This window comes from Rhea pennata, chromosome 3 (assembly GCF_028389875.1).
Source record: "Rhea pennata isolate bPtePen1 chromosome 3, bPtePen1.pri, whole genome shotgun sequence".
Classification (NCBI taxonomy): Eukaryota; Metazoa; Chordata; class Aves; order Rheiformes; family Rheidae; genus Rhea; species Rhea pennata.
This window is the reverse complement of record NC_084665.1, coordinates 51,593,049-51,607,168: the sequence shown is the minus strand read 5'-3', so window position 1 is coordinate 51,607,168 and position 14,120 is coordinate 51,593,049. Positions and strand designations below refer to the sequence as shown.

The 14,120-nt window shown below is 38.3% G+C and overlaps 1 long non-coding RNA gene across 1 annotated transcript in view; it reads right to left on the bottom strand.

Moving 5' to 3' along the window:
- The window catches only part of LOC134139279 (uncharacterized), a 178,205-nt gene extending 165,300 nt beyond the window's left edge, over positions 1-12,905 (bottom strand). The window contains exon 1 of the long non-coding RNA XR_009958101.1: positions 12,698-12,905. This is a non-coding gene — a long non-coding RNA (uncharacterized LOC134139279). The remainder of the gene's footprint in view (positions 1-12,697) is intronic.
- Positions 12,906-14,120: the final 1,215 nt, after the last annotated feature.

The following is a 14,120-nucleotide window of genomic DNA, read 5'->3' as shown; positions in this document are numbered from 1 at the left end:
AACAGAAAGCAAAATACTACAAAAAAAAAAAAAACAAAAAAAACAAGTTAGAGTAGCAGTAGCTTCTGGCAGGCAATGTAAATACATGAGAACCCTGATGAAGCTGTCTATCCAGCAGGAAACAAGTCTGCTTTAGACATTTTCATTGATCAAATTATTTATTTGCACTTATCAGTATTCAGGTGTGCTTATTATTTTTGCACTTAGAGGGCTAATTAAACCCATACAAAGTCTCTAGTCACTCCTTTTCAGGGCTATGTCTTCCTTCAGACAAAACGTGACAATTTAACAAATAAAATCACTTTAGCCTAAAAAAAAGTTCACATCTTTGAGTGAAAAAGACTGATTTTTCCTGCATGTTACTCTCTGTTGAGGGAAAAGTCTAGACAAGGCCAGGCTTTGTGCCGCTGGATGTCATATAGTGAGAGGATACTATGTCCAGAAGAGGTTAATACTCCACCCCCTCCAGCTTCTACTTCCTCCCTTTTTAAAGGCCATAGACTCCCTGATTAAGTGCCTCACTTGCCTACAGGCAAAAAAAAAAAAAAAAAAATAGCCTGAGCATGAGCAGGTAGCATGCAGGCAACATATTTTTGCTGTGGTCTTGGCCTGCAGAAACAGAGACCTCGTTATGTCAGAGAGGGATATCGCAAAGGGTTGCACATGGATGGACAGGAGGAAGTTAATCCCTATTGGACTAATAAAGCTGCAGCCTCATCCCCCAACTTTTCTGAATACTCAAAATATGCATCAAATTTGTTTCCAAAATCTTCCAAACTTTAGGTTCCTGCTCAGGTTGGAAAGCGAGTTTATATCTCTTTCCTCCCCTAGTAAAGGCAAACTGTTTGTCACCTGCTAATCAAAATACAGGCCCCTTTCCTGCTTTAAAGTTTCTTCTGCAACTTTTGTCAATTCATTTGTATTTTTTAAAACAGTCATTTTACTTGTGGTCACCAACAAACTATCTCATTAATCTCTACCTAAGGACACTTCACAGTTCCTCTCTTAAACCCCATGAGAAAAACTAGAGCCACTTGCAAATGGGGGACAGCAGCATCCCCTGGAGCAGTCCCAGGCTCCCCTGCAGATGAAATTTTGGGTTAAGAAAAGCACTTGGGGAAAGAGGAGAATCTCACTATATTTAGCACCTATTCCATTCCGAAAATAGAATAACATATGGAGAAAACAGCACAAGTCGATTGCTCCTGCAGTTTCACTGAGATACGAGGTCTTTCTCAGGAAACCTGTTAGCAGAAGAACGGAAGAAAGCCAGAGAGGGGGATTTGCTGGGAGATGTAAACATTTTCAGACTCAAGAAAGAGATTGTGGTGTATTTGTGGGTGCACTAGAAATACTGGTATTTAGTACCTGGTTATCTGAATAAGGTTCGTCACCCCCTATAACTTACTGTAAGTACCCCTCAAAGAGACATCTCTTCAGAGGTAAGATTACGAAGCTGCAATAATAAAAAAGTAATGTCCTGGCTTACTGAACATTAAATCATCTGTCATTGTGCAAAATGTATTCATCATCCAAAGGAAGAAATGACATATCCTTTAAGAAAAGGAGCAAGGAGGAAATGGGCAGTTTGGAAAGATTTTTCTCATAGAGGACTTCCATTTAGGCATGCTAATCACTGATTTTATTTTATTCTGTCATCACAGGAAACTAATATACTACTATCACTCCAGTCTTTTGAAAAACATTTGCTCTCTGTTTTTGTGTTTCTGCTCCACTTTTAAATGAAATACTTTAGCAGCCCTCACTACATACAAGCAAGAGCTGTTGATACATCTCAGCCCAAGTCAGTGATTTGGCAAACCAAACACATAGCCTTCTTCAGCCAATCAATTCTGCAGACTCCTTCTACCACTAGGAGAATTCAGTTAGGTAAATTCCTAATTGGTGCAAACTTTATATCATTGTTAGCAGCCTCCTATGATTAATTAGGCCAATAGCAGCAGCCTAAACTTCTTATTCCTCTTGAATTCCAAAGCACAAAGCTCGTTACAGAGGCGGTGGGGTGAAAACTTTCATTAAGCTGTTCATTTTGTACCTCAAGTTACTGGGGCTTTAGTTCTAGCAGCTTTCTCTGGTATGCTCTTCAGTTGTTCTGAAAGGCATTTGAATACCCTACCCTCAAATTTAGAGGCCCAAGGCAGGTGGCCAAAGATAGAACACGTCACTATTGTGCACTTTAGCCTTAGAGTGGATTTTGCTTGCCAAAACTGAGGTTGGGAAACAAGGAATGATGAAAAAAAATTGCCTGAAAGGTAAAGCAACAAGATTTGTGTTAAGGCAATACATATAACTCTGCATAAACAGTGACCTGTGCCAGAATAAATAAGTAACACCCATACATGTGCATTTTACTGAAAACATACAACATTCAAAATAACATGGGGAAGGAGCGCAGTCCTGCCTACGATGTTTATAGCATATGGAGCTTTCTGGACATGAGGTCTGATGATGCAAAAGAACCAAGCAGATAGAACCCATTCCAAGCAGTAAGCAGGGAAATAGGAGAAACAGATCTTCAAATATTTTAAAGCATGTAAAAATTCAAGTTTTAGGCTAGGAATGCTTTAAAATACTTTATGGATGAAATTTTCATCATGATAGTGCTGCCTGAAAGGATTTCCATTTTGAGAAACAACTGTAAAAGAGCATTAAGCAGGATGGAAAGAAGGCTATGATATATAGCACATTAATGCTCCCACAAAACCCTAGCTAGAAGACAGAGATAGAGCTGGTTTTATCTAAGAAGATAGGTTAGCTTCTATGGGTTTTTTGCAGCACAAACTTCCTTGAACATAACAAAGCAACTGCAAAAAGTTACAAGCATAGAACTTGCTCTTTCAAATGCCCAAAGTCATGCTGCTAACATGAGGCCATTACTTAACTTGTTCTAGACCTTCCCAAAGGCATTTAAGGAAGGAATAAATATATCAAGGACTGGCTCATAATATTACTTAATTTTTTGTAAATTTTCATCAAATGTGTAACGATTAAAATACTAATTTTTATAAAAGGTAGCCATTTTAACTAAAGTGTACATGTAGTATTTTTCAAGCCTAAAAAACAACCCAAAAAGGAAGCTTAGTCATATAGCTGAGATCCTAGTTTGACCTGTGGCTTCCCGTTTTCTTCTCAAATCAATGACTGAGCTCTGATAAACCTGGAACAAAGGCTCCAGTTTTGACCCCTGTGTGCCAGATGGGAGAATGTCAGATAAAACTATAAGCACAGAGTCTAAAGAGAATCACATCTCAGATAGATTTCATTCATTAAATGCTCTTGATTATTGTTCAACATCCTTTGCTCGAAATTCCAAAGGGGAAAAAACTCTCTCTTTTCACATGATTCCCTTTGATCCGAGAACAAATTCCTTATTACAGCCTATTGCTTAATCAGTGCAATAAAAAGAGTTTTTACACATGAAAAAGTTGTGCAATACAGAAGTTAAAACACATAGTTATTGTGCTTTTGAAGGACACTGTCCTTAATGCCTGCTAGCACACACCTTCTTACTGGCTCAGACTTTGTGACAAATGTGAGCAAGCCTGTATTTAGTAGCAGCTTTTGCATTTGCTGAGGGGAAGTGGGAGAATACCAGGGGTGAGGCCAGTCTTTAATTCAGAACAGATACATAGCAAATAGCAGAGTTCTAGCAGGCAGCATTTACTGCCTGGTATCTAAACAACTGTTACTACTTTCTAAACCACCATTACAGAAAACCCTGGACTTGCTGAAACTGTGAAGTGGAAGGGACTCATAGATGTCTACTCGACCCCTACTAACTGCAGCCTATTGTCACATTGACTCCTATTTATCTGCTTAATTTAGTTTGAATTTGAGAGGGCTTTAAAGTTATTGCTATAAAACCAAATTTAACCTCACTAAGAATATAAAATTGTAGGAGCTACGGTGCAATTCAATTGCTCAGATTGCCTAATATTATTTTACAATGTTTTTAAATATGATACATTTTGCCTAAGGGACATGCTAACCAGAAATGCCTTAAATTACTGCAATTTGAAAGGAAACTATAACTTTGTACTTAGTATGTCTCTTTTATAACAAATATGCTTTTACATTCAAAGGCATAAAGGTAGCTGCTTAAACAGGTCACCCTATAACCGTAACAAGTGGGACTACACAGAGTTACAGTGTCTAGTAAATTTATTGATAAATACACATAGATCTGAATTTGACACATGGCAAGCCACATATGGCTTTATGAACCAAATTTGATTTAAAGAAAGAATTATTCAGACCAAACAGCCTTTTCCTAGAGAATACTATAAAGTACTGAGTCACAGAATTTAAAATGTTTTGAAGAAACATATTAAGTCTCTGAACATTTCTACTGAAAAAAAATCAAAACATTTTCTTTTAGAATATACAAATATTTCAAATAACTTTCTAATCAGTCACAAGGACATCTATACAGATTGCTTCCAGGAGATCAAAAGTAAGCACTTAAAAGATATTCAGACTTCCACATTTGTTTCCAGTACCTGAATTGGGACATTTTAAATATCTCAAGAGGTGGAAGTTATATTTTGAATCTATGTCTGTCTAATAGCCTAAACCACGTGAAAGCTCATCTCACGGAAGAGAATAATGACTTTTAAACAGAGTTGTTTGGAATAATAAGAGCGCAAAGTACAAACTGATCCAAGCTCTTTTAAAACGCTGAAAGTTCTTAGATTTGGGTGCTTTGTTTGAGCACTTACACATCCAAGACTACAGAAACTTCACATCTGCAGATAGTTTCACAATGTATTGCACAAATAAAAAACTATAGTGCTTACATTTTGATTTAACACATCCCAAAGTTTCAACATGAGTCCATTTTCATTCTATATTCATTACAACAGACTTGTAGTACAGTAAAATACAGGCATAGGCCTTTCTTCACGATTTTCATGATTAACTATAAAGGTGACAAGATCTAGATACTGGTTTCCTTACACTATAAACCAAACAGAGAAAAGCTGATGCACATTCACCCATAACTAAAGTCAAGGAAGTCAAATGTCAGATTAGGTGTCAAAGTTCTCAGCCCTATGATGCCTATTACTTGTATTCCATAAGGGGCTTTATTTTGTTCTTTCAAACAAACAAACAAAAAAGAGAGAGAAGAAATTTGTTCCTGTTTCTTTTGATCTTGTTCCAGTTGAAGCCACAGAAAATACTGGTCTGAAAAATCTGTTTTTAAAGTCCTATGTTTCTGCTGAAATAGAACAGAGACAGAAAGCAGCATAAGGCAAAAATAATCTGGAAGTTGGATACCTACCACAGTTGCAGCAAGAGTCAGAAAAGTTCAATTTCGATTATGACTAGAGATCATCATTCTCACTTACCAGATTTCCACAGATAATGTGCAACATTAAGGTAGTAAAAAAATCTGGTATAAGGATGCAGCAACTATGTAAACCATCTGCTGCTTAAAATGTCAGCTGAGAGAATGACTATGGACATATGGGGATACCAGCAGTGAATCATCCCTTTAAGGGTAAGGCAAGCTCTGGTCAAATCAAAGTTTGAAAACAAAATCAGGCTAGGCAAGGGACTGGAAGCTACCATTTGGCTAGGGGAGCAGTAGGCAACTGCTGCAGGTTTTGGGTGTCCTAAAGGCTCATCCAGGAGTGTCTGCTCTCTCCATGGACAGCCAGGCTCCTGGGACATCGCTTGCTCCAGTTCAACCATATCCTCCCCATCAACAGAGAATCACAAGGAAAAATACAGGAACTGAGCACACCAGCAAAGAAACTCAAGGCTCATATTAAAAACAGTAAAAGTGAAAATAATTAAAAGTTAGAAAAGGGAAACAAAGGGGGATTTTTATTCAGACTTTAAAGTTCCACTTCTGTTTCCAAAACGAACAGGGAGCTGGATCAATTCCTTTAGCTTTAATTTATCCTTTCAGCTTTATCTGATAATGCCTACAAGAATTTTCACGGTTGTCTGTATTCCAACAGAACGTGCTGGAATGGAGTCAACCAAATGAGCCACTTAGACTGATATTTTGCCTCCAGATGGCAAAAATAATTCTCAGTAAAGTGTATGACACTGGACACCTTTCCATATGGAAATGATTTTTTGCTGCACTTATTTAGCAACCAGATTGTAAGCTGGTAGGTTGAAACAACATCAACAAAACAGCTATAGGATCTGGGGGATGTTGTTAGGTTTAAATAACAAAACAAAGTGCGCACACACATAAAACAGGTTGCTGTTACTAAAACACACAAGTTCCTCAAAGTAGGACCCAATCAGTGCCTCCCACAGACTCTCCTAAGTTTCACCTGTGCAAATGGAAGCAAATATTGAATGAGATATTGCCTTACATCATTTAATATAGCTTAAATCTAGAAAAAAAAACCACTTACAATGAACTGGAATTTCCAATGTGTTATACTTTATACAGACATTTTCCCTAGTGACTGCTTAGTAGGAAACCCTAGAAGCATCTTATATTACTTTCATTTTAATTTAAGTGCCAATATTGCCGAGGGATTTTTTTTTTTTTGCCTTATTCTGCAGAATTTCCTTCTGCAGAGCACCCCATGGAATTGCATTCCTTTTGCATTTGTAGATGAAACCATCTCTTTTCAGTCATTTCATGTTTGTCACCTTTTCACCAGGAGCCCCTATTCTTTATTACTGGAACAAACAAACATTATGTTACTGGAAAAAGCAAATACTACTACTATTACTACTACTGCTATTTTTGATTTCCTTTGTTAGAGGGAAACCTTAACAGAGAAGTCTAGAGGAAATTTTTATGCTGTTAAGGAACCAGATCAAAACCAGCTATCAGGAACTGCAGCAGACTTTAGGACATTCACTCCTGCAGGGGCCTGATCAAAAAAACATGTGCCTATGCTCACCATTAGCCACGAAAGTCGTGTTTTCAGTACAATGCACTTACTCATCCACAACAAGAGGTTTGGTATATGCTCTAGTACTGTGCCAACTGACCCAAACTTAAGGACACAGTAGAAGACTTCTGAGGATTCCCAAGCCTATTAGACAAGAACACCTCCAGTTCCTGGTGGGAACATCAACTAGCAAGACACCTGTTTTTACTGAGACTTGGTAATGCCAGGAAAAAAAAAAAAGGAAAAAAAAATGTACAAAACATCCAAGGTTATTCTATGTTATACCCATCTAATTTGCACTAACTCGGCTGCAGAGACCAGATGGATATAGCACAAATGAAAGCTATCAGTTATGGGCAACTTTTGCTGTGTCCAAGAGCGATTTGCCCCTCTCAATCTCTACAGATTATGAAGGTATGAAGGAAAACTATTATAAGAATCAAGCCCATGATTCAAGCAGCTATCGTCTCTCATCAGGGACACAGAGTGCCACTGTACTGCTGCATATCCATCTGTACCATATTGGCTGCTTCTCTAGAAGGAGGCTCTATTGCAGAAGCAAGGATTTGTTCACAGAGGAGTATGCTTCCCCTCCTCCTTACTCCTGCTATTTTAACTCTCCTCCAGATTTCTTTTCCATTATGCAAGACAAATAGATTTAAATGAGAGGATCAAACTGAAACAAGGAAGATATAGCCATTTGAGATATATTACTTTATCACAAACCAGATTTTGGATTTGAATTGTTTCATTACCAGAAAAACTGTGTTGCCTCTTTATCACTACGCATACGGAACTGCCCAGTTCTTCACATTTAAGTTCTTGTTTTGCTTTCAATTCTCATCCTATTGGATTCCCTGTGCCCCTTTTCTCTCACCATAAATTTTCTGGGTCCTCCCTTTCAGTCATTCAAGTCAGGTTTTACTTTTCCCTGGAGTACACTCTCGCAGTTTCTAGTGTTTTAGGATTAGCAGCTCTGCACTAGTTTCTTTATCCACATCACATATCCCGACACTAGACTCTGAGGGCTACAGCACTGACATCTCGCCCAGACGTGAGTGTAGCAGCCACTGTCTTGGCCCAAGTCAGTTGTGGGACTGCATACCTCCAGAATTAAATCACATACTTCTATAGCCTGCTCTGAACAACCCAATTATTAAACCAGGTTCTGACAGACCTCGGTCTTCTGGAGGTGAGGCCCAAGATGGGATTTGCCATAGATTCACCTAAGTTTTTCAACACAGAAGGTCTGGAAATCTTGTAAAACTGTGGGATATCTTTGGGGAGATCAGTGTAGGTACCAGTCAGGTCACAAGTGTCTGAAGAATGAGCTTAGCCATTCTACTATTTCCGCTCCCTACAAAGGGCTTGTTTTCTTTTCTTCCTGGCTTCCCACAAGAACAAAACCAATAGAACATAGACTGTTGCAGATTCTCAAAGATGCTGATAGAAAATCTAATTCCTTTTTTATTAATCCACTAAGCAGGATGGATTATTTAAAGCATTCACTCAGTTTTAATTAAATACTTTTTAAGAGATTATTTGTTACCAAAGATTGGTATCATCAGCTCTGAGACAGCACTAACAAATTGTAGCCATTGTGTCCTTTCCTTCCAACAAACAAAAGTCATCCTTATTCAGATTTACATATTTGCATTACGATTGTACTTAAGACTCTCACCAGAGTCAGCTGTGCTAAACTACTGAAATGAATACTACAACTGGACCATTGCCCTAAGGAAATAAATTTTAAGCAGATAACATGAAAAATATACTTACAAACTAGAGACTGCAGATTTTCCACGGAGATTCATGCAGATGTCCGTAGTACAGCTTTGCACCTCCCAAGGGCATATTCACACTATTTAACTTAAGCATTTAAGTGAGGAGGCTAGTTTAATAGAATCAGGTTTTCAACTGAAGTAATTAAAGACACCTTTGGGAGCCTAAATAGGTAACTGAGGTTCTGGATACCCACAGTTAGACATGAATATCCCCCATGTATTTACAAACCTTTCCATAGGTTTAAAATTAAGCTTACTACCACACTTCTAAGAGCAGGAGGGGGATATTGCTATATTCAAAATCTTGTTTATGGAAAAAGAAAAAACACAGCCTATAATGCCAAGAGTTTATGTTAGTACAATCAAAGTCTTAAAAGTCTAAGCATTATTAGTCCAGAACTAATTGTTCCAGAAAAAGAAAAAATAATAATACCTTTAGAATACAGAAAAAGCCTCAATAATAGTAATAATACAGCTAAAATTGTTATACAAAAATTTGTTAGGTTTCTACCCTTTTTCCTGGTGGTTTGCTTAGCCTTCAGTTGCTCCTCTGAGTCCTCCATTTGATGCTTTCACCTTTGTGGTGGTGGGTTTTACAGCAAGTCATCAACCCCTGCAGTTCTTTGCCAGGAGGAATATGATGTTCATGTTAGTAGTTTCTTCTTCCTCACTATAGAATCCACTTGGGGCCATTCTTACATGTTTGTCAGTAGGCTTTTATATCTTTGCTCTTTCTTCATCCATCTGCAGCTACTCATCACATCCAAATTTACTATATATGGTGCCTTTTATGTATATTAGGTACTATTTGTTCTTTTTGTTGCCCCTAAAAGCAGTTTTGCCCTGCTCCATATTTGCATTTCTTTAACAGATCATTGCTGAGTTGTTTACAGCCATGGGGTCTCTAGCGCCAAGAACCATCTCTTATCATCGTATGTTTGTACTGCAGTATGCCACATCCCAGGTCTCCAATTCTCCAGGCCTCTTCTCTACGCGACATCATTATGTTAGAGTCATAAATACCTCATTCCATACAGAACAGCTGCTTGTTACTGCTATCTATACAAAACTATGGTTGTACCGTATAAAGATAACAAAAGTAAAATAAATTAGTGATAGACACCTGGTCTGAGAGAGAAATTGCTATCACAGTTAAACTAAGTAAAACAAAACTGCCAGCAGCTCGAGAAAGTTCAGACAGAGCAAGCCTGACAAGCCTCTGTGTTGAGGCCTTGCAAATTCAGTACATTGCCTGTTATTAGCAATGTTAACACTGTACAACAGAGCCATAAGGTTACAATTCACTAAAATTTAAAGCTGTCTCATCCAATAGATTACTAAGCCTCTTATGACTTTAATAAGTAGTTTCTTCAATGCAAACATAAAAAGGAATGAATTTCATAGGTTATTCCAGGACCGAAAACATTTAGCAATTTTGCACTCATGCTACAGAATGTAGCCATTCAGGAAAGGAAGATGAAGGTGGCTTGTATCAGTAGTTCTACAATTTCCCGCATGCCCCCAGTTTTCCTCCAACATCACAAGTAAGAGAGTCTTTAATATATATAATAGCAATTCCAACAGTCCTCCAACTCACAATTCTTTAGTGATTCAACTTCACACACTGCCGTGGAAGGCTCCATAGACAAGAGTTTGAGTATTATGCAGCTTGAAACATTAACAGTTCCACTGCTCAAACTTTACCAGGATGCCTGATCTCTCTGCTCTCAGCAGCTCTGAGAAAGGCAACAGGGGGTTAGTAATGGCTACATTTACACTCTAGAAATATATGCTTGCTAAGTTAACATTTTACTTTAAATCAAAAAGCAGCATCTGAACTGAGCTGATCCAGCCACCACAACAGAGAAAGAGAAGGATAAATATCTGGCAAGAGCTGCCCAGAAATAAATGCCAAAATCAGGTCGACAGAACCCACGAGAAGGGAATTCACAGGCTCCTAATTCAGTCAAAAATTTACTGGTACTGCCGGGACACATGAACTGAATGCACGGGTTTCTGGAAAGCCTGATGGAACAGAATACTGATAATTTAACTGGTGTTATACAAATGAAAAGATTAATATCACCACTGCCTTTCTATCTGGGAGGCTTCAAATATTAATGCCTTTTTCAGAAGCAATTTGATCAATATGATTTGTGTTAATGAAAGAAGAAATGAGTTAATCAAAACATTCACTTTAGGAAAAAAGTTTTCTAAGTGTTCAGATACTGAAGCCCAGCAAATACTCCCTCCTTTTTACAAAAAGACAAGCCCTATAGCAAAGCAAACCCTGCTAAACACAAGGAAAAGAGACTATGAATTCTGAGATATGCCGCAGCTTGGATAAGTCTTACAGTGAATTTCTTATCTGTGGAAGCCATATGACAAATCGTCCTACAACAAAACCTCATTGTGCCTTATTCATTTCCCTCTGACCCAAATCATACATTGCTCTTTGACTGATATGCTAATGATACAGGGGGAGGGGACTGTTGCTGCAACTGCAGCATCACATTAACTAAGATATAAGTAGCGACTCTGAAAGCAGATCTTTTTGCGTCCATTCAAAATTCTTACCAAGGTCCCTAGAGGGCACACACACAAAAGCATTGAATTTGTCCACTGTGCCTCCAGCTCCCTTGAGGCTTTGCATTGGTAAGACAAATGGCTAATTCACTACAGCCAAACGTTGTGCATTTCATGATTAAACACAATCCTCTTTAGACTGGGCTTCATTTGTTTTCTCTGCAATGAAATATATGCAGGTTTATATTTTTTCATTACTACATAAATACAAGCAGTTTATAAAATGCTGGGGGAATTATCAAAGCTGAATCTTTCATTCCTGCATGGAAATGTGTTATGGTCAATGTTTTTTTCCTACTGTCTGCTGCCATGCAGTTATTTAATGGCATTAGTTAACAGGCTTTAAATAATTTTAATAATTGCCAATGCTCCTTCCTTTAGGAATTCAGTTAAATCTAACCCCAGGTCTGTAGACATTAATAGGAAGAGTGAAATCTTGCTGTTTCATCTAGCTATTGTTATTAAGATTTATACAGTGTTAATTATCACTGGTACCTTATTATGCAATTTTCAGTAATGTAATCTCAGCATTAGCATAGTTAACAAGAAGCACCATTTACCATACTATGCTCTCAATCATAAATGCTCACTTGATGCCTGATAAAGAGCTTTAAGACATTTAATGCTGGGGCCAGCTGTATTGTTAGTTTGTTTTTCAGAAGAGTTGTCCATACAGTAGAGACTTTGTGTACAACATAATCTCTAAGTATTCTGATTCCTTAAATGTCTTGCCCAAGACTGTACAATATGATCAGCTTTCTTCATCACCTCTATTCCCAGTGTTACAATTAGAGCTTCTCAGCCAGGCCAGAGACATCATCTACGTTCACATTTTTCAATTAAGAGTTCCCCTGTAGAACGGAGCTCTGCTGCACTGATGGAGAAGCAAAATCATCAGTTCCCTTAGCTGAAACCTCATCAGTTTACAAGCACACACACACAGGCGCCAGTCCTCCCTCCTTACTGTCCAGAATGACATCCACCCACCATCGCCGCCACCGTCCGCCCTTGCCAGCCCTTCACACCATCAGCTCTCACTTCAGCAGTCTCTGTGTAACAGCCAGCAAAGACAAAGGAAGTGCTAAATTTATCCCCCACTGATATAGGTAGCAGCCCTTGCTGTCCGTACTGGAAGTGAAGCTGGAACAGATTTCTGAAATTGCTAATCCACACGCATCAGAGTTTACCCTCCCCCCCCCCAAAAAAACTGTTTCTAATTTAAACCTCTGCCACACATAGCATCTATTCCATGCCTGATGGTGCCAAATAGCTCAGAGTGCCGAGCTACAGCATCTCAGACTACCATGAAGCAAGAGTCTAAGCCGTGAAGCAGACGGGAAGCATACGGGGAACATATCAACAGGATACACTTACTCTTCGCATTTGAACAGCTAACATTTGAATGACTCTGGTTGTTGGGGTCTTAGTATCTTTTACCTTCACGGGCAGAAGAGTGCAACTTCTAGCTGCTAGCTGAATCACTGCAATGTCTTCCCCTTCGATTTTCGCCAGCTACTTCTCCAAGAACTTATAGGAGCAAGGAGATGCCTGGTCACTGCCTGATCATCCTGAAAGCCAGGGCTTTGTGTTTCATTTCTCCAGCTTCAGCACACCCTCCACTCTCTTCTGCTTTCCATCTTCAGATGTCCTGAGGGTAAAAATAAAAATAAAAATAAAAATAAATCCTTTCTTCAGGACTGCCTAGTGTATTTTATAACAGGGTTTTTCACCATCCCCATCCAGTGGCATTTTGAGCCTCTATGCATACTGAGGAAAATATAAGTTCTCTCTAAACCCTCCATTTGCTTTTGCCTGAGCCATCTCTATGGAACACTATAGTAACTCATCTAGCTCTCCATCTAGTCCCTCTATCCACTCCCACTCCTACACACACCTGCATATCTCTCATCCTGTTTCCATCAACACAGGCTTCCTGTACCAAAGAAATTATTAGTCCTAAGAGATGGATTAACACCATCTTTGCAAGCCCTTCACCTGACTTCATCTACTATCAGAAATAAAACTCTAGAGTCACTGCAGCCCTGATCTATATGACACAAGAAATCCATATTGATAAGAGCTCAGGGTTTGATACCAAACTCAGTGAAGACTTTGGAGAGATTCTATAAAATCACAAAAAAGTTGCATATGAAGGTCTCAGTCATGTCATGGCCAACATGTATCCATGGGCCAGTAAACCTTCCTAGGGGTTGTGTCACCAACTTCTGGTCAGCTACACCACCTGCCATTTCAGCAAATGCACTATACAAATACACAGCCGCTCTGATAGGAAATCACTATTTATCAAAAACTGAAACAGACAATTTTAGCCTATTTAAGAGTAACACAATCTGATTTTATCTTTTGTTTGTTTGTTATATTAATATCTACAAAATTTTACACTTTATTAAAATTGTCCATTTTTTTTATATTGCTCTTGTGGGGACTAATAACAAGAAATAACTATGACAACAAAGTAATAAATGGTACCTTTTGAATATCTTTAAATAATTTTTAAATAACTTCTTGACAGTTACTATAGCCAAAATATGTGTGTACTTTTCACAAAATATATGTTATATTATTGTCACTGTAAGCAAAAGAGATAAATTATAGGTAATTTCCACTTTTTAAGTCCCGTTTCTATGGTAATATGAGCAACTGCCACTACTTCAGAGCTTGTTACCATGGTTATTTCAGGTAATTCTAGGTTTTTAATACCCTTAAACCTGAAGTGATACTTTTTCTCCTATTTTGCCGTTGAGCAAAATCACAGCTCAACTTCAGGGAGAACACAGCTCTTCCGGTTAAAATAAATACAGTGTATACTACACTTGTGAAAGGAAAGGAGACAAAGTGA